Source organism: Stenella coeruleoalba (genome assembly GCF_951394435.1).
Source record: "Stenella coeruleoalba genome assembly, chromosome: 16".
NCBI classification, from domain to species: Eukaryota; Metazoa; Chordata; class Mammalia; order Artiodactyla; family Delphinidae; genus Stenella; species Stenella coeruleoalba.
In genome coordinates, this window is record NC_137162.1 from 65914729 (window position 1) to 65935346 (window position 20618).

Sequence of the window (20618 nt, forward strand, 5' to 3'; positions counted from 1 at the left end):
TTAAAACTGGAAGAGGCCTTGAGGATTACTATATCAGAATTAATTCAATTGCAAGAATTACAATTGATAGGAAGACAAATTCAACTGGCTTAAGAAATGAAAGGCAGTCATTGGTGCAGAAGCAGGGAGGGTTTCACATACAGTTTTTTTTTTTTTATATGGATTAATATTTATTAAACTCTTACTCTGACCTAGACACAATTCATTTTTTAACAACTTTATCAGAGTATAATTGCTTTAAAATGGTGTGTTAGTTTCTGCTTTATAACAAAGTGAATCAGTTATACATATACATATATCCCCATATCCTCTCCCTCTTCTATCTCCCTCCCACCCTCACTATCCCACCCCTCTATGGGGACACAAAACACTGAGCTGATCTCCCTGTGCTATGTGGCTACTAACCACTAGCTATCTATTTTACATTTGGTAGTGTATATATGTCCATGCCACTCTCTCACTTCGTCCCAACTTACCCTTCCCACTCCCCGTGTCCTCAAGTCTATTCTCTACGTCTGTGTCTTTTTTCCTGTCCTGCCCCTAGGTTCTTCAGAAGCTTCTTTTTTTTGTAGATTCTGTATGTGTTAGCATACAGTATTTGTTTTTCTCTTTCTGACTTACTTCATTCTGTATGACACACTCTAGGTCCATCCACCTCACTACAAATAACTCAATTTCGTTTCTTTTTATAACTGAGTAATATTCCATTTATATATGTGCCACATCTTCTTTATCAATTCATCTGTCGATGGACATTTAGGTTGCTTCCACATCCTGGCTATCGTAAATAGAGCTGCAAAGAACATCGTGGTACATGACACTTTTTGAACTATGGTTTTCACAGGGTATATGCCCAGTAATGGGATTCTTGGGTCATATGGTAGTTCTATTTTTAGTTTTTAAGGAACCTCCATACAGTTCTCCATAGAAGCTGTATCAATTTACATTCCCATCCACAGTGCAAGAGTGTTCCCTTTTTTCCACATGTTCTTTAGCCTTTATTGTTGTAGATTTTTTGATGGCCATTCTGACCAGTGTGAGGTGATATTTCATTGTAGTTTTGATTTGCATTTCTCTAATGATTATTGATTTTCAGCATCCTTTCATGTGTTTGTTGACAATTTGTATATCTTATTGGAGAAATGTCTGTTTAGATCTTCTGCCCATTTTTGGATTGTTTTTTTTTTTTTTTTTTTTTTTTGATATTGAGTTACATGCGCTGCTTGTAAATTTTGGAGATTAATCCTTTGTCAGTTGCTTCATTTGCAAATATTTTCTCCTATTCTGAGGGTTGTCTTTTCATCTTGTTTATAGTTTCCTTTGCTGTGCAAAAGCTTTTAAGCTTCATCAGGACCCATTTGTTTATTCTTGTTTTTATTTCCATTTCTCTAGGAGGTGGGTCAAAAAGGATCTTGCTGTGATTTATGTCATAGAGTGTTCTGCCTATGTTTTCCTCTAAGAGTTTGATAGTGTCTGGCCTTACATTTAGGTCTTTAATCCATTTTGACTTTATTTTTGTGTATGGTGTTAGGGAGTGTTCTAATTTCATTCTTTTACATGTAGCTTTCCAGTTTTCCCAGCACCAATTATTGAAGAGGCTGTCTTTCTCCATTGCATATTCTTGCCTCCTTTATCAAGGATAAGGTGACGATATGTGCATGGGTTTATCTCTAGGCTTTCTATCCGGTTCAACTGATCTATATTTCTGTTTTTGTTCAAGTACCATAATGTCTTGATTACTATAGTTTTATAGTATAGTCTGAAGCCAGGGAGCCTGATTCCTCCAACTCTGTTTTTCTTTCTCAAGACTGCTTTGGCTATTTGGGGTGTTTTGTGTTTCCATACAAATTGTGCCATTTTTTGTTTCAGTTCTGTGAAAATTGCCATTGGTAGTTTGATAGGGATTGCACTGAATCTGTAGATTGCTTTGGGTACTTTAGTCATTTTCACAATGTTGATTCTTCCAATCCAAGAACCCGGTATATCTCTCCAACTCTTTGAATCATCTTTAATTTCTTTCATCAGTGTCTTATAGCTGCATACAGGTCTTTTGTCTCCTTAGGTAGGTTTATTCCTAGGTATTTTATTCTTTTTGTTGCAATGGTAAATGGGAGTGTTTCCTTAATTTTCAGATTTTTCATCATTAGTGTATAGGAATGCAAGAGATTTCTGTGCATTAATTTTGTATCCTGCTACTTTATCAAATTCATTGATTAGTTCTAGAAGTTTTCTGGTAGCATCTTTAGGATTCTCTATGTATAGCATCGTTTCATCTGCAAACGGTGACTGTTTTACTTCTTCTTTTTTTGGATTCCTTTTATTTCTTTCTCTTTTCTGATTGCTGTGGCTAAAAACTATGTTGAATAGTATACAAATATTATTCCAAAACTATGTTGAATAATAGTGGTGAGAGCGGGGAACCTTGTCTTGTTCCTGATCTTAGTGGAAATGGTTTCAGTTTCTCACCCTTAAGAACAGTGCTGGCTGTGGGTTTATCATATATGGCCTTTATTATGTTGAGGTAAGATCCCTCTATGCCTACTTTTGGGAGGATTTTTATCATAAATGGGTGTTGAATTTTGTCGAAAGCTTTTTCTGCACCTATGGAGTTGATCATATTGTTTTTCTACTTCAATTTGTCACTATGGTATATCACATTGATTGATTGGTGTATACTGAAGAAACCTTGCATTCCTGACATAAACCCCACTTGATCATGGTGTATGATCCTTTTAATGTGCTGCTTGATTCTGTTTGGTGGTATTTTGTTGAGGATTTTTGCTTCTATGTTCATCAGTGATATTGGCCTGTAGTTTTCTTTCTTTCTGACATCTTTGTCTGATTTTGGTATGAGTGATGGGGGCCTCATAGAATGAGATTGGGAATGTTCCTTCCTCTGCTGTATTTTGGAAGAGTTTGAGAAGGATAGGTGTTTGCTCTTCTCTAAATGTTTGATAGAATTCTCCTGTGAAGTTATCTGGTCCTGGGCTTTTGTTTGTTGGAAGATTTTTTTTTTTTTTTTTTGCAGTATGCAGGCCTCTCACTGTTGTGGCTTCTCCCGTTGCGGAACACAGGCTCCAGATGTGCAGGCTCAGCGGCCATGGCTCACGGGCCCAGCCGCTCTGCGGCATGTGGTATCCTCCTGGACCGGGACACAAATCCATGTCTCCTGCATCGGCAGGCGGACTTTCAACCACTGTACCACCAGGGAAGCCCTGTTGGAAGATTTTTAATCACAGTTTCAATTTCAGTGCTTGTGATTGGTCTGTTTATATTTTCTATTTCTTCCCAGCTCAGTCTCTGAAGGTTGTCCTTTTCTAAGAATTTGTCCATTTCTTCCAGGTTGTCCATTTTATTGGCATATAGTTGCTTGTAGTAATCTCTCATGATCCTTTGTATTTCTGCAGTGTCAGTTTTTACTTCCCCTTTTTCATTTCTAATTCTATTGATTTGAGTCTTCTCCCTTTTTTTCTTGATGAGTATGGCTAATGGTTTACCAATTTTGTTTATCTTCTCAAAGAAGCAGCTTTTAGTTTTAGAGATCTTTGCTATCCTTTCCTTCATTTCTTTTTCATTTATTTCTGATCTGATCTCTATGATTTCTTTCCTTCTGCTAACTTTGTTTTTTTTTTTTAATTTTTGTTCTTCTTTCTCTAAATACTTTAGGTGTAAGTTTAGGTTGTTTATTTGAGATATTTCTTGTTTTTTGAGGTAGGATTGTATGGCTATAAATTTCCCTCTTAGAGCTGCTTTTGCTGCATGCCATAAGTTTTGGGTCGTGTTTTCATTGTCATTTGTTTCTAGGTATTTTTTTATTTCCTCTTTGATTTCTATAGTGATCTCTTGGTTGTTAAGTAGTATATTATTTAGTCTTGTGTGTTTGTATTTTTTACAGATATTTTTCCAGTAATTGATATCTAGTCACAGAGTGTTCTGGTCCAAAAAGATACTTGATGTGATTTCAATTTTCGTAAATTTACCAGGGCTTGATTTGTGACCTAAGATATGATCTACCTGGAGAATATTCAATGAGTACTTGAGAAGAAAGTGTATTCTGTTGGTTTTGGATGGAATGTCCTATAAATATCAATTAAGTCCATTTTGTTTAATATATCATTTAAAGCTTGTGCTTCCTTATTTATTTTCATTTGGGATGATCTGTCCATTAATGAAATTGGGGTGTTAAAACCCCCTACTATGATTGTGTTACTGTCAATTTCCCCTTTTATGGCTGTTAGCTTTTGCCTTATGTATTGAGGTGCACATATGTTTGGGTGCATAAATATTTACAATTGTTATATCTTCTTCTTGGATTGAGTCCTTGATCATTATGTAGTGTCTTCCTTTGTCTCTTGTAATAGTCTTTAGTTTAAAGTCTATTTTGTCTGATATGAGATTTGCTACTCCAGCTTTCTTTTGATTTCCATGGAATATGTTTTTCTACCCCCTCACTTTCATTCTCTATGCGTCCCTAGGTCTGAAGTGGGTCTCCTGTAGACAGCATATATAAGGGTCTTGTTTTTGTATCCATTCAGCCAGTGTATTTCTTTTGGTTGAAGCATTTAATCCATTTACATTTAAGGTAGTTATCAGTATGTATGTTCCTATTACCATTTTCTTAATTGTTTTGGGTTTGTTATTGTAGGTCTTTTCCTTCTCTCGTGTTTCCTGCCTAGAGAAGTTCCTTCAGCATTTGTTGTAAAGCTGGTTTGGTGGTGCTGAATTCTCTCAGCTTTTGCTTGTCTGTAAAGGTTTTAATTTCTCGTTGAAACCAAATGAGATCCTTGCTGAGTAATCTTGGTTGTAGGTATTTTCCCTTTCATCAATTTAAATATGTCCAGCCACTCCCTTCTGGCTTGCAGAGTTACTGCTGTTAGATAAGTTGTTAACCTTATGGGGATTCCCTTGTATGTTATTTGTTGCTTTTCCCTTGCTGCTTTTAATACTTTTTCTTTGCATTTAAATTTTGGTAGTTTGATTAATATGTGTCTTGGCATGTTTCTCCTTGGATTTATCCTGTATGGGGCTCTCTGTGTTTCCTGGACTTGATTGACTATTTCCTTTTCTATTAGGTAAGTTTTCCACTATAATCTCTTGAAATATTTTCTCAGTGCCTTTCTTTTTCTCCCTTTCTTCTGGGACCCCTATATTCGAATGTTGGTGCATTTAATATTGTCCCAGAGGTCTCTGAGACTGTCCTCAATTATTTTCAGTCTTTTTCCTTTATTCTACTCTGCAATAATTATTTCCACTATTTTATTTTCCAGGTCACTTATCTGTTCTTCTGCCTCAGTTATTCTGCTATTGATTTCTTCTAGAGAATTTTTAATTTCATTTATTGTGTTGTTCATCACTCTTTGTTTGTTCTTTAGTTCTTCTAGGTCCTTGTTAAACGTTTTTATTTTCTCCATTCTATTTCCAAGATTTTGGATCATCTTTACTATCATTACTCTGAATTCTTTTTCAGGTAGCCTGCCTATTTCCTCTTCATTTGTTTAGTCTGGTGGGTTTTTACCTTGCTCCTTCATCTGCTGTGCATTTCTCTGTCTTCTCATTTTCCTTAACCTACTGTGTTTGAGATCTCTTTTTTTTCAGGCTGCAGCTTCATAGTTCCCATTGTTTTTGGTGTCTGCCCCCAGTAGGTAAGTTTGGTTCAGTGGGTTGTGTAGGCTTCCTGGTGGAGGAGACTGGATCTTGTCTTTCTGGTGGGCAGGGTCATGTCTTGTGGTGTGTTTTGGGTTCCTGTGACCTTATTATGATTTTAGGCAGCCTCTCTGCTAATGAGTGGGGTTGTGTTCCTGTCTTGCTAGTTGTTTCACATAGGGTGTCTAACACTGTATGTTGCTGGTGTAGAGTGGAGGTGTATCTTAGCGTTGAGATGGAGATCTCTGTGAGATCTTTCACCATTTGATATTACATGGGGCCGGTAGCTCTCTGGTGGACCAGTGTACTGAACTTGGGTCTCCCACCTCAGAGGCTCAGGCCTGACACCTGGCCATTCACCAAACCCTGCCAGCCACTGGGTCAGAAGAAAAGGGAGAAAATAAAAGAAAAAAAGGAAGAGAGCGAGAGAACGAGAGAGAGAGAGAGAGAGAGAGAGAGAGAAAGAAAGAAAGAAAATAAAGTTATTAAATTAAAAAATTTTTAAAAATAAAAAAATTCAAAAGCAATAAAAATAAAAGAACCAAACCAAAAAACAAATCCACCAATGATAACAAGCACTAAAAACTATACAAACCCCCCCCAAAAAAACAGACAGACAGAACCATAGGACAAATGGGAAAAGCAAAGCTATATAGATAAAATCACACAAAGAAGCAAACACATACACACTCACAAAAAGAAAAAAAAGGAAAAAATATATATATATTAAAAAAAAAGGGGGGCTTCCCTCGCGGCACAGTGGTTGACAGTCTGCCTGCTGATGCAGGGGACACGGATTCGTGCCCCGGTCCGAGAAGATCCCACATGCCACAGAGCGGCTAGGCCCATGAGCCATGGTCACTGGGCCTGTGAGTCCAGAGCCTGTGCTCTGCAACAGGAAAGGCCACAACAGTGAGAGGCCTGCGTACCGCAAAAAAAAAAAAAAAAAAAAAAGGAAGAGAGCAAACAAATCAATAATCTACCAGTGATAATAAGCTCTAAATAGTAAACTAAAATAAACATAAAGCCAGAAACAAGTTAGATGCAGAAAGCAAACCCCAAGTCTTACAGTTGCTCCCAGAGTCCACCAACTCAATTTTGGGATGATTCATTGTCTATTCAGGTATTCCACAGATGCAGGGTACATCAAGGTGATTGTGAATTTTTAATCCACTGCTCCTGAGGCTGCTGGGAGAAATTTCCCTTTCTCTTCTTTGTTCACACAGCTCCTGGGGTTCAGCTTTGGATTGGCCCTGCCTCTGCATGTAGGTCCCCTGAGGGCATCTGTTCCCACCCAGATAGGATGAGGTTAAAGGAGCAGCTGATTAGGGGGTTCTGGCTCACTCAGGCCTGGAAGAGGGAGAGGTGTGGAATGTGGGGTGAGCCTGTGGCGCCAGAGGCTGGTGTGACATTGCACCAGCCTGAGGTGTGCCGTGTGTTCTCTGTGGGAAGTTGTCCATGGATCACGGGACCCTGGCAGTGGCAGGCTGCACAGTCTCCTGGGAGGCGAGGTGTGGATTGTGTCTCTTGTTTGTACACAGGCTTCTTGGTGGCTGCAGCAGCAGCCTTAGCATCTCATGCCCATCTCTGGTGCCTGCCCAGATAGCCGTGGCTCACATCCATCTCTGGAGCTCATTTAGGTGGTGCTCTGAATCCCCTCTCCTTGTGCACCCCAAAACAATGGTCCCATGCCTCTTAGGCAGTTCCAGACTTTTACCCAGACTCCCTCCCGGCTAGCTGTGGCACACTAGCCCCTTCAGGCTGTGATCACGCAGCCAAAGCCAGTCCTCTCCCTGGGATCCGACCTCCGAAGCCTGAGACTCAGCTCCCAGTCCCCACCCGCCGCGGCACGTGAGCAGACAAGCCTCATGGGCTGATGAGTGCTGGTCGGCAGCGATCTTCTATGCAGGAATCTCTCTGCTTTGCCCTCTGTACCCGTTGCTGCACTCTCCTCCATGGCTCTGAAGCTTCCCCCCTCCCCCTGCCCATCCACACTTTGTGTCCACCAGTGAAGGGGCTTCCTATTGTGTGTTAACTTTTCCTCTTTCACAGCTCCCTCCCAGAGGTGCAGGTCACGTCCCTATTCTTTTGTCTCTTTTGTTTTTCCTTTTTTCATTTACCACACCCAGGTACGTGGGAAGTTTCTTGCCTTTTGGGAAGTCTGAGGCCTTCTGCCAGCATTCAGTGGGTGTTCTTTAGGAGTTGTTCCACATGTAGATGTATTTTTGATGTATCTGTGGGAAGGAAGGTGATCTCCACGTCTTACTCCTCTGCCATCTTGAAGGTCCCTCTCACATACAGTTTTACACAGAGGCCTACTGTACCAACAAGACTATTTTTATATAATTATTTTGGTCTTGCCCTTCTTTGTGTTTTGGCTTTCTTCTCCAGTTGCCTTCTCTTTTGGTAGTGTTACAAACAAACCAACAGTATCAAAATGGAGTCACTTATGCTAAGCCCCACATCACCAAATGGAAACATATAGTTTTCACTCTGCCAGAAATGGAATCTGAAACCAGTCAGGAATTGCCTGATCAGCACTAGTTAGCTAATCTGCCTAACAGACTCCTGCCATAGCTTAAAGGAAAGTGACCTTGCCACATCCCATCTAATTTTTGCTTGTATAACTTCCTTGCTCCTGCTTCATTCTGCCTGTAAAGGTCTTTCTCTACAACTCCTCAGGGCTCTTTTCTGTCTCCTAGGTTGGATGCTGCTAGATTCAAAAATCACTGAATAAAGCCAATAAGACCTTTAAAATTTTCTCAGTTGAATTTTGTTTTTTAACAGTGGCAAAAGTACCTTACACAATTCCTGGCCCTACGTACATATACTACACTCTCCAACAAATAGAGAATGTCCTTTTCCCTAAAATTCCAAGCAAAATGTTAAATATTGATCCTGATTGGTCTTGCTTGAGTTTTATGTCCATACCTGTGGCCAGGAGAGATGAATATACTGATGGTCTTTGAAAGGACAACATGCCATGCCTCTTGAGCTGGTATTGGGAGCAACTTCCCCGTAACTATGTGGATTGTCAAAGAGAAGACTAGAGCTGTTGGAAAACGGAAAGGAAAAAGTGGAAATGAGGAGGCAAGAACATGTCTGCTACAATTATCTTGTACACTCTTGTGTTTATGAGTCAGGATATAGAGTCAAAGCAGAACTAGACACTTAATGGGAAAGAAAACCTTCAGTCCTCTGACTCTCATTCCAATGCTCTATCATACCAATTTCTTCACACTCACTCTACTTTATTTCTTCTAAGCCTTTCTAATAAAATTACAGGTAATTTTCAACTAGATTTATAAAATGGTAGTAAGAAATGCATTCTTAGCTGTATTGTGTTACTCATTTTCTTGTGTTAATCACAGCCCTGCATTAGAGTCACCTGCTAACAGAATTTTAAAGAAATTTAGACACCTGGGAATCATTGTCATAGAATCCAATTAAAGTGATTCAGGTTTCAGTATGAATGCGTATATTATTTAAAGTACTCTTCAAGTGCTTGCAGAGGTCGGGGAAAACTCTATGTTTGAATATTATTAAAATGAAGACACTTTCATAGACAGATCAAGCTGATTTTCTGTTAAATTCCAGATCAATTCCCTTGAGATGAGTGTTTCATTCAGCAATTATATATTCTCAACTTTTTATTCAATTCACAAAGAAATTCCACAGGGCAATTATCATTGACCAGCACATTATCAGCCTCAGGAAAGACATTCTTGGCCACCACTCCCTTGCCCACAATGCCTCTCTCTTCAAAACCAAGGTTAGAGAAAACTTATTTCTTTCTAATAATCTTTCTCTTATGTATAATGTGGGAAAGTAATTTATAAGATTATAGGCTTGAAACAGAATAATTCTACAGTGGAAATTCTTTGAATTTCCACTGTGTAATCATTCTGTTTTAAAGGCAGAACTGCTAGAAATGTCATGAAACAATAAAACTCAAAATCAAAGCTCTATTCTATAATATACTGGATTCTAAAATATAGAAAATATTTTCATGCAATTGAAGGCTATAATAAACTGTTCATTGTTTATAATTAACCATTATAATTTTCTTAGCATTAATTATTTTTGCTTAAATTAATATAGTAAAGACTGTAACATTTTAAATATTCATAAAATATGAACAAAATATTTCATGTTAAAGTGTATAGTACTACTATAGAAGGGGGAAAACTGTGCTTACCTGAGCACAACTATTCAAATAAAAATAAAGGGCAATTAACTCCTCTGATAAAAGATATAGACAAAACAGATTATTTTACTTAATTGATTAAAATGATTTTTGTTTCGGTTAGCTAACTGATATAGAAAGTTAAAGGAATTAAATCTTCTGAAATATGTTAAAATATAAATAAATGGAATAATTCATTAATAAATATTAATTTCATGACTGGAAATGAAAATCAGTTTTTGAAAGGTACTAATTAGAAGGTATTTGTTTCAAGACTTTTAAGTGTAAGCCTAAATTGATGTTATGAGTGATTTAAAGAACTCACTTATATAGGCAAACATAAGACTCTGTTTATCAGAAGTTACATAGTTAACAGCAAATCTATTTATGAACATGAACATTCTCCAAAAATTTTGCATAAATGAAAGCTTTCTCTGCATTAAAAGGAATAAAATACCTTGGAGTAAATTTAAGCAGGGTGACTAAAGACCTGTACTTGGAAAATCATAAGACACTGATGAGAGAAAGTGAAGACAACACAAATAAATGGAAAGATATACTGTGTTCATGGGTTGGAAAAATGAATATTGTTAATATGACCATACTATACAAAGCAAACTGCAGATTCAATGCAATTCTCAACAAAATTCCTATGGCATTTTTCACAGAAATAGAACAAATATTTCTAAAATTTATATAGAACCACAAAAGACCATAAATAGCCAAAGCAACCTTAAGAAAGAAGAGTAAAGCTGGCTTTCATCTTCTCAACATTGCCTATTTTAATTTTTTACTTTTTATAAATAACAAATAGTGCATTAAAGACTATAAATATAGTCAATTAATCAAGTTACTTCAAATTTTTCCATTTTCAGTTATTTGTTCCATTAATACAGACTTTACTAAAAATTACATTGAGGAAAATTATGTACACACACACATATATATGCACACAGTTCAAAGAACATTCATTTCCTCAAAATGATAAAGTAGTGAACAAATAGACAGAATCAATAATACAGAACAGATTATTTAGGAGTAACCTTAGTATGTATAAAAGATTCATATAAATAAAATGTAGAAGTAAAACTCAGTGACTAAGAGGTAGATTACTCAACATACTGAGTTAAGAGAATTGGGTAGGTATTTGATAATCAATTAACATTGGTTAGTTAAGATTGACATTTCATATCATGCATTTTACAAGCCAAGTGAATGGGAAAATTTAAGATGGAAAGAGAAAGTTTACGTAAGCATTAATGAGGACATTTTTTCTAGATGTTGGTAAAATAATATAAATATAATAATTTATTCATAAGTAATAAATATTAAAATAATAAAAAACAAAGACAATAGATATGACTTCATAAACTTTTAGTACCTGGGCACAGAAGATATGCATTTTAAAGTATAATTAAAGGTAAATAGCAAGTTAGAAACAAACATCTGATCTAAATATAATTGTTAAAACATGTAGGTACACATAAAAATTGATAAGAAAAGTCTTCAACAACAAAAAAAAATGACCAAAGATCATAAAACATGTTCCCAGGAAAAGATACACAATTTGCAATAAACTATACAATGTGTTGTCATTAGTGATTATTTTGTCCTTGTAGTTCATGAACCTATTCTCTATTCATTCCCAAAATCTCTCTAAATAATTGCATCTGTATCCACGCTTTCAATTCACATACAAATGGCCCTCATTTTTGTATCTCCAGCTGAGAAGTTTCTTTTGTGCTTCAAATTGTGCATGGATATAAACAAGCATACTTGAAATTTGTCTTTTTTTTTCCCCACCCAGTTCTCAAAGGCAACTCACATTTAACACATGCAAATAAATTCTATGATGCTATCACTTACAAAACTTGTCCTCCTCATCTCCATACCTCTCTTGATAAAATCTAGAAAACAGTCATCCTCAACTCAATCCCCTTCCTCATCCTGAATGTCCAAGACTTCACCAAATCCCATAAAATGTACCTCCAAATATTTCCATCGTTTACATCAAATAAGGGAATTTAAGATATTGTGTGCAAACTTATTCCAACAAAATGTACATATAAAAACAAATCAGCAATTTATATAATCTTATATACCATAAGATTATGGTATGTAAGATACCATATTGTATGGTTAAGATATACTAACTAAAAAAAAAATCTTAAATATGAAAACAAGCCAGCAATATATATAATCTTATACTTAATACAGATATCAAATTAGTAATTATATAGTTTACCAGAGTGAAAACTCCTTTATCAGAGGTCTTCACTAGGGAAATCTACCAAGTACTTAAAGAGAATATAATTCAAATCTTAAGCAAATTATCCAGAGACCAGAATGGGGACCCAACACTTAACTTATTTTATATGGCAATCATGACCTGGATACTAAGATTGACAAGTAATGTACAATTATAGATTAATTAAATAAAGAAATATTAGATATAAAATCCTAAATATTAGCAAATATAATGCATCTCTATATATAAATAGTATTCAACAACATTACTAAGTTCTCTACTAGAAAAGGCAATGTTTAACTTATGGTACTTCAACAACTTGTATCATATTACCAGACTAAAGAAGAAAAATTATTTGTTCCTCTAAATAGATTCTTTTAAATGTTTTGTAAAATTCTTACCACCATAGAATGGAACTTTCTTAACTGGATAAAGACTATTTCCCCAAAATAACAACAATGAAACAAGGAAAGAATAACAACAACAAATTATAGAAAACTTCACACTAAAAGTGACATATTGAAATTGATATACAATAAGGGACAAGAAAAGATACTCAAAATTACCAACTTTATTCAATATTGGAAAATTCTGTAAGGAACTAATATAAATTAAAAGTATAGAGATTGGGAATAGAGACAAAAATCCCTAAACATTCATATGATAGAATTATGTGTATGTTTGAAAATTATGAATGCAATATTCAGAAATGAAGTACAAAGAAAAATGTGTAATTTATAATAGTATGAACATATTAAGTAGAAATAAATTTAACAAAAGATGTACATGAGTTCAATAACTAAAGCTATAAACATTTAATGAAAGAATTTAAAAAAGGGTTTCCCTGGTTGCACAGTGGTTGAGAGTCCAACTGCCGATGCAGGGGACACGGGTTCGTGCCCCGGTCCGGGAAGATCCCACATGCCGCGGAGCGGCTGGGCCCGTGAGCCATGGCCGCTGAGCCTCCGTGTCTGGAGCTTGTGCTCCGCAACGGGAGAGGCCACAACAGTGAGAGGCCCGCGAACCGCAAAAAAAAAAAAAAAAGAATTTAAAAAGGTATAAAGATATAGATTTATGACAAAGGTTATGCTACAGAGCAATGACTAATCTACAGTCTTTTCAAGTAATGATTCAGAAACATTTATGTACTCATATGAAAATGATCATTCCTCTAATTTATGCTATGAAAAAATCAATTCCAAATGAGTTATAGACTATATGTGTATTCCACACAATAAAGTTTTTAAAAGAAAACATAGATTATCTTCATGAACTCATAGGGAATTAGTAGAAAAGTTATAATTTATTCATTTTTTATTATTATAAAAATATCAGAAAGACATTAAATTATTCAAAATCATGAGCATTGACTGAGATATTAGCCATGATATATTAAATGGTAAAAGAAAGTAAAAACTATAAAGCCATAGTAATCAATATCATGTGGTACTGGCACTAAGAGCTGGTGTATAGACTAATGGAACAGAATTAACAGTCTATAAATTAAATTCATACTTATGGTCAACTGACTTCTGCAAAAGGCGCAAAACAATTTTGATGGAGAAATGACAGTTATTTTATCAATTGGTGCTGGGAAAATTATTTATCCTTATTCAAATAAATTTAAAAAAATAAAATAAAATAAAAGGGAATTTACACTTGTACCTAACACCATATAGAAAAGTAATTAAAAATGGATCAAAGGCCTAAATGTTAGAGGTTTAACTATTAAAAAAAAAATCTGGGGAAAAAAAGGAGGAAATCTTCATGACCTAATGTAGGCAAATAATTCTTGGTTATAATAGCAAAAGAAGAATCCATATAAGAAAAAAATGGATAAATTGGACTTTATCAAACACTTTTGCACTTCAAAAACACCATTTTGAAAATGAAAATACAAGTGACAGATTGGCAAAAAATACTTTCAAATCATATATTTGGTAAAGTAGTATCCAGGATATATACTAATTTTCACAACTTTATAAATAAGAGGACAAAACAACCAATTTAAAACTGGGCAAAATATTTGAAATATACATGTTACTAAAGAAGATACACAAATGGCCAATATGCACATTAAAAGGGTCTAACCATCATTAGTCATTAAGGAAATATAAATTAAGACAATATAATACTACTGCTTACCCAATAGAATGACTATAATTTAAAAAAAGTCAGATGATAACAAGTATTGGCAAAGAAGTAGAGAAACTAGAACTCGAGTATAGTGTAAAGAGGAAAGTAAAATGAAAAAGCCATTTTGAAAAACAATTTGGCAGTTTTTAAAAAATTTAAACATAAACTTGCCATGTGACCCAATTTTATTCCTAAAATTTAACCAAGAGAAAATATACATCCACACAAGCACATTATATGAATGTATATAGTAGTGTTATTATAATAATCAAAAAATGAAAACGATTCAAATGTTCTCAATGGATGAATAAGTAAATAAAATGTGGTATCCATACCAGAGAATATGATTCAGCACAGACAGAAATGAAATACTGATGCATGCTAAAACAGTTTTTTGATGTTTTGGTTTTTTATTTTGATGAACCTCAAAAACAGTATGCTAAATGAAAAAAAGACTCAGATGATCATGGATTATATGATTTCATTTATAAAAAATGTACAGAAAAAGCATATATAGAGAGACACAGAATGGATCTATGTTTACCTAGAGTGGAGGTGGGAGCAGAGATTAACTGTGAAAGAGCATGAGGGAAACTTGTGGGTTGATGAAAATGTTTTAATAAAGGATTGTTGTGATACTAGCATAATTCTATAAATTTACCAAAAATCACAGAATTGTCCACATACATTGGGTAGTTTTATAATATGTAAATTATACCTCAATAAAGCTGTTAACAGAATAAAACAAAAATCAGTGAAATATAACACATGATTAGCTCATATTTGTAAAAAACAAAAAGTAAATACACGTGTATGAATAAAGGTATAAAAAATTCACATTGTAAGTATTAGCTTGATGTAGGATTAAGAAAGAATTTCATGAATATTTTCTTTTATGTCTATATTGTTTGGTACGTAAAAATGAGCATTTTTATACATTAAAGATCCAGAAGGTTAAAATACTTAAGTAAATATTTGTCTTAATTTAATAAATCTTGGTAAAACACTGAAATTCTTTGAAACTGGAGCCAGACACCACACTTTTCTTCTCCTTCATCCCTTTCAGCCTGATGAAAGAATCTAGGTAGGTGTGGCCAAGAAAATATGGCTCCCTCTCTTATTAGGTCTAATCAAAGAATATTAGAATTTCACACTCCCCTCCCCCAGCCCCAGTAGCAGAAGCTAAATTCTGGGTGAGTGTTGCCAAGAGGTCGGAGACTCTTTTCTTATACCCGGTCCACACTGACAGGGTAGTGACCCTGGGTATGACATGCCAAGAATGCTGTGGCCTTGATCTCTCCCACCTCAGCTAGCTGTAGGGAAGAGGTCTCATTGAGGGTGAGGAAGCACAGGCAAGCTGAGAAGACAAGATTCTACTGCCTGCATCCAGAACACTAATCACAAAGCAAGGCTATCACTGAGAAAAGTGGACCAATGTCCCTGCGCCAGCTCTGAGGCTGAAGCTCAGAGATTCTGCCCAGGAAAAAGAGACACTCCATAGCAACAGAGAGCTCTGAAGCTTTCTGCAAGGAAACTGGCTTGATTTGATACAGCCTATGGGGAGTTTAATCCGAAGGGCACTCTCAAAAGCAATACAGGTTTTGGTGATAAACAATTAACAAGAAACTGGTAACTACAGTAGAGCAACAAGGTAAACCATAGGCAGTTGATTTACCTGAGAAAATCAGGGAAACAGATAGCTAAAAAGAGCTCTTCTAGAGTCAGAATGAACCTCAAAGACTTGCCCCAGCTACCCCTGCAAAGGGGCTCAAATCTAATCAGATCAGACTGTGGAGCAATTTATGTCCTATAGTATTGTCAAAATTACAGTTCAGTGTTCCTGGAAGTTCTAGCCAGGGCAATTAGGCAAGAAAATAAGTTAAACATCTGTATTTTAGGGCATAAAAGTATCTATATTTTGTAAATGGCATGATCTGGTACATAGATAATTTGCATATATATATATACACACATAATCTTTGTGTATTTAGAAAATTCACAGAATGGGAAAAAATATTTGCAAATCATGTATCTGATAAGGGACTTATATCTGGAACATACATACAACTCAATAAAAAAAGGACTACAACCCTGTTAAAAATAGTCAAAGCCTTTAAATAGACATTTCTCCAAAGAAGATAAACAAGTGGTCAATAAGCACATGAAAAGATTTTCAACATCATTAATAATCAGGGAAATGCAAATCAAAACCAGAATATGATAGCATTTCACACCCACTAGGATAAGTAGACTCAAAGAAGTCAGATTATAGTAAGTGTTGGTGAAGATATGGAAAAAAATAACCCTCATATACTGCTAGTGGGAATGGAAAATGGTGCAGCTGCTTTGGAAAACAGTCGGTCAGTTCCTCTGAAGGTTAAATGTAAAGATACCATATGATCCAGGAACTCCACTCCTAAGTATATACCCAAGTGTATATCCAATGAAAACATGTCCATTTAAAAACTAATATGTGTATTTGTAAATGATGCAACTGACAAGCTATTAGTTTCTAAAATACACAAACAGCTTATACAGCTCAACATTGAAAAAAACAAACAACCCAATCAAAAAATGAGCAGAAGATCTAAATCAACATTTCTCCAAAGCAGACATACAGATGGCCAACAGGCACGTGAAAAGACGCTCAAAATCACTAATTACTAGAGAAATGCAAATCAAAGCTACAGTGAGGTACCACTCCACACCAGCCAGAATGGCCATCATCAAAAAGTCTACAAATAATAAATGCTGAGAGAGTGTGGAGAAAAAGGAACCCTCCTACACTGTTGGTGGGAATGTAAATTGGTGCAGTCATTATGGAGAACAGTATGGAGGTTCCTTAAAAAACTAAAAATAGAGTTACCATTTGATGCAGCTATCCCACTCCTGGGCATATATCTGGAGAAAACCATAATTCAAAATGATACATGCACCCCAATATTCATAGCAGCACTACTTATATAGCTAAGACATGGAAGCAACCTAAGTGTCCACTGATAGATGAACGGATAAAGAAAATGTGTTTTATATATATATATATATATATATATATATATATACACACACACACACACATATATATATATATATACCATATAATATATATATATACATATAACACACATATATATATATAAAATAGTGTGTTACTCAGCCATAAAACAGAATCGAATAATGCCATTTGCAACAACATGGATGGACCTAGAGATTATCATACTAAGTGAAGTAAGTTAGACAAATATCATATGACATGGCTTACATGTGGAATCTTAAAAAATGATACAAATGAACTTATTTACAAAGCAGAAATAGATTCACAGACATAGAAAAAACACATACGGTTACCAAAGGGGAAAGGTGGGGGAGGGATAAATTGGGAGTTTGGGATTAAAATATACACACTACTATATATAAAATAGATAACCAACAAGGACCTACTGTGTAGCACAGGGAACTGTACTCAATATCTTATAATAATCTGTAATGGAAAAGAACCTTAAAAAGAATCTTAAAAAGATTGATCAATCAATCAATTGATAGATATTTGAATCACTTTGCTGTACACCTGAAACTAACACAACATTGTAAATCAGCTATATTTCAGTAAAAATTAAACAAACACAAACCCTAATATTTGAATATTCATATAAGCATTATTCACAATAGTCAAAAAGTAGGAACAACCTAAATGTTAATCAGCTGATAAATAAAATATGGTATATCCATATAATAGAATATTATTTAGAAATAAAAATGAGTGAAATACTGATATATGATACAACAGGATGGACCTTGAGAGAAGTATGCTAAATGAAAGAAGCCAATCACAGAAGACCACATATTATATAGTTCCATTACAGGAAATGTCCAGTATAGGCAAATCTATAGAGATGAGAAGTAAGTTAGAAGTGGCCTAGGGCTTGGTGGTAGTGGTGGAGGTGGTGATGTGGGTGGGTGGTGTGGAAGATGAGGGGAAAAGGGTGTGACTGCTAATGTGTGCAGGATTTTGTTGAGGCGTGATTAAATGTTCTATAATTGATTGTGATGATAGTTGCACAACTGAGTAAATATATGAAAAACCATAAAACTGTATATTTTAAATAGGTAAACTGTATGGTTTGTGGAAATAAACCTGTTGTTAAAATGTGTTACAATATAAAACAGTTCTAAATGATATGAAATAAGTGCACAGGTAACTTTGTTCCCCACCCTACATTTGTTCTTGGGAAATCAAATCTCTCCGCTTTGAATCCCAACTCAGAATTCCTTGGAATCCAAATATGCAGTGTTCCACTGGTGGGCTTGTCTAACCCTAATCTCCAACTCCCTCAGAGATCCCTCCTGGTACAACATCAGGGTAACTCATGCAACACTAGGTGGGCTGGGAAAGGCCACCGAGTGTCACTAGTTGGCCTTTCAGTTCATTTTGTGTTGTTATGCTCTTTATTCTTCTGATGCTCAACTCGCTTTCTCTGGCCCTGTTGTATCAATGGAAAAAATGGACCCTCTGGTGCATGTGTCCCAGGACCTCTCCAGAAACGGCTTATCCAGAAAGCAGAAGGTAACCTTGTCTCTTTATGGCTCAACTTTTTCAGCTCTGAATAATTCATCAGTCATAGCTACAGTATGCTTTGTATCGGTCTTGGTATCATTCATCAAAAATTTGCATATGTAATAATATAATACTATCATTATCATTACCCTTTACTAAGCACAAATACTGTTCCATGTGCTGTTCTAGGCTCTCAGCATTCCAAAACTAAAGATATTATTTCTTTCTACCAATCTAAAGGACAAAAATGTTCAAACTCTTTGTGATTAAAAAAATGAATGAAGTAATGATGGAACTAGAAGAGGCATTTTTAAAGGTTATATACATTGTCAAATTATAAAGGATATTAACAGATTAGCTTAAAGAATAACTGTATGTCTTCATTCCAGGTTTGGATATAGACCATCTTAAAAAATATGAGAGGGGAGGAGCTTCAAGATGGCAGAAGAGAGACGCAGAGATCACCTTCCTCCCCACAAATACATCAGAAATACATCTACATGTGGAACAACTCCTACAGAACACCTACTGAACACTGGCAGAAGACCTCAGACCTCCCAAAAGGCAAGAAACTCCCCACGTACCTGGGTAGGGCAAAAGAAAAAAGAAAAAACAGAGACAAAAGAATAGGGATGGTACCTGCACCAGTGGGAGGGAGTTGTGAAGGAGGAAAGGTTTCCACACACTAGGAGGCCCCTTCGTGGGCGGAGGCTGCGGGTGGCAGAGGGGGGAAGCTTCGGAGCCGCGGAGGAGAGCACAGCAACAGGGGTGCGGAGGGCAAAGTGGAGAGATTCCCGCACAGAGGATCAGTGCCAACCAGCACTCACCAGCCCGAGAGGTTTCTCTGCTCACCCGCCGGGGCGGGTGGGGGCTGGGAACTGAGGCTCAGGCTTCGGAGGTCAGATCCCAGGGAGAGGACTGGGGTTGGCGGCGTGATCACAGCCTGTAGGGACTAGTGCGCCACAGCTAGCCGGGAGGGAGTCCGGGAAAAGGTCTGGAGCTGCCGAAGAGACTTTTTCTTCCCTCTTTGTTTCCTGGTGCGAGAGGAGAGGGGATTAAGAGAGCCGCTTAAAGGAGCCCCAGAGACAGGCGCGAGCCGCTGCTATCAGTGTGGACCACAGAGACGGGCATGAGATGTTAAGGCTGCTACTGCAGCCACCAAAAAGCCTGTGCAAGAGCACAGGTCACTATCCACACCTCCCCACCCAGGAGCCTGTGATCCAGTGACAACTTCCCTGGGAGAACACATGGTGCGCCTCAGGCTGGTGCAACGTCATGCTGGCCTGGGCTGCCGCAGGCTTACCCTGAATCCGTACCCCTCCCTCCCCCTGGGCCTGAATGAGAGAGAGGTATCAAATCAGCTGCTCCTTTAACCCCGCCCTAAGTGAAGAACAGACGCCCTCAGGCGACCAACACGCAGAGGCAGGGCCAAATCCAAAGCTGAACCACAGGAGCTGTGTGAACAAAGAGAAAGGGAAAATCTCTGCCAGCAGCCTCAGGAGCAGCGGATTAAATCTCCACAATCAACTTGATTTACCCTGCATCTGTGAAATACCTGAATAGACAACAATTAATTCCAATTAAGGAGGTGGACTTTGGGAGCAATGATAGATATATATTGTTTTCCCTTCTTCTCTTCTTGTGAGTGTGCATGTGTATGCTTCTGTGTGTGAGTCTGTCTGTATAGCTTGGTTTTCACCATTTGTCCTAGGGTTCTGTCTGCCCGTTTTTTTTTTTAATTACTTAAAAAAAATTTTTTTTTCTACCGAAAAATTTTTTTCTTAATAATTATTTTTTATTTTAATAACTTTATTTTATTTTATCCCTTTTCTTTATTTCTTCCTTCCTTC

General features: G+C 36.4%; 1 protein-coding gene across 13 annotated transcripts in view; it reads right to left on the minus strand.

Moving 5' to 3' along the window:
* LOC307175034 (uncharacterized protein) overlaps nt 1–20618 on the minus strand; it is a 527231-nt gene that overhangs the window by 280320 nt on the left and 226293 nt on the right. For 12 of the 13 annotated variants that reach the window (XM_079899803.1, XM_079899796.1, XM_079899801.1 and 9 more), the window contains 2 exons: nt 8575–8695; nt 7793–7877 (listed from right to left, as the gene is read on the minus strand). The gene's annotated coding sequence lies outside the window, so the exon portion shown is untranslated. Of the gene's footprint in view, nt 1–5969; nt 6770–7792; nt 7878–8574; nt 8696–20618 lie in introns of those variants that run through there. The other variant, XM_079899804.1, reaches the window with a different exon arrangement.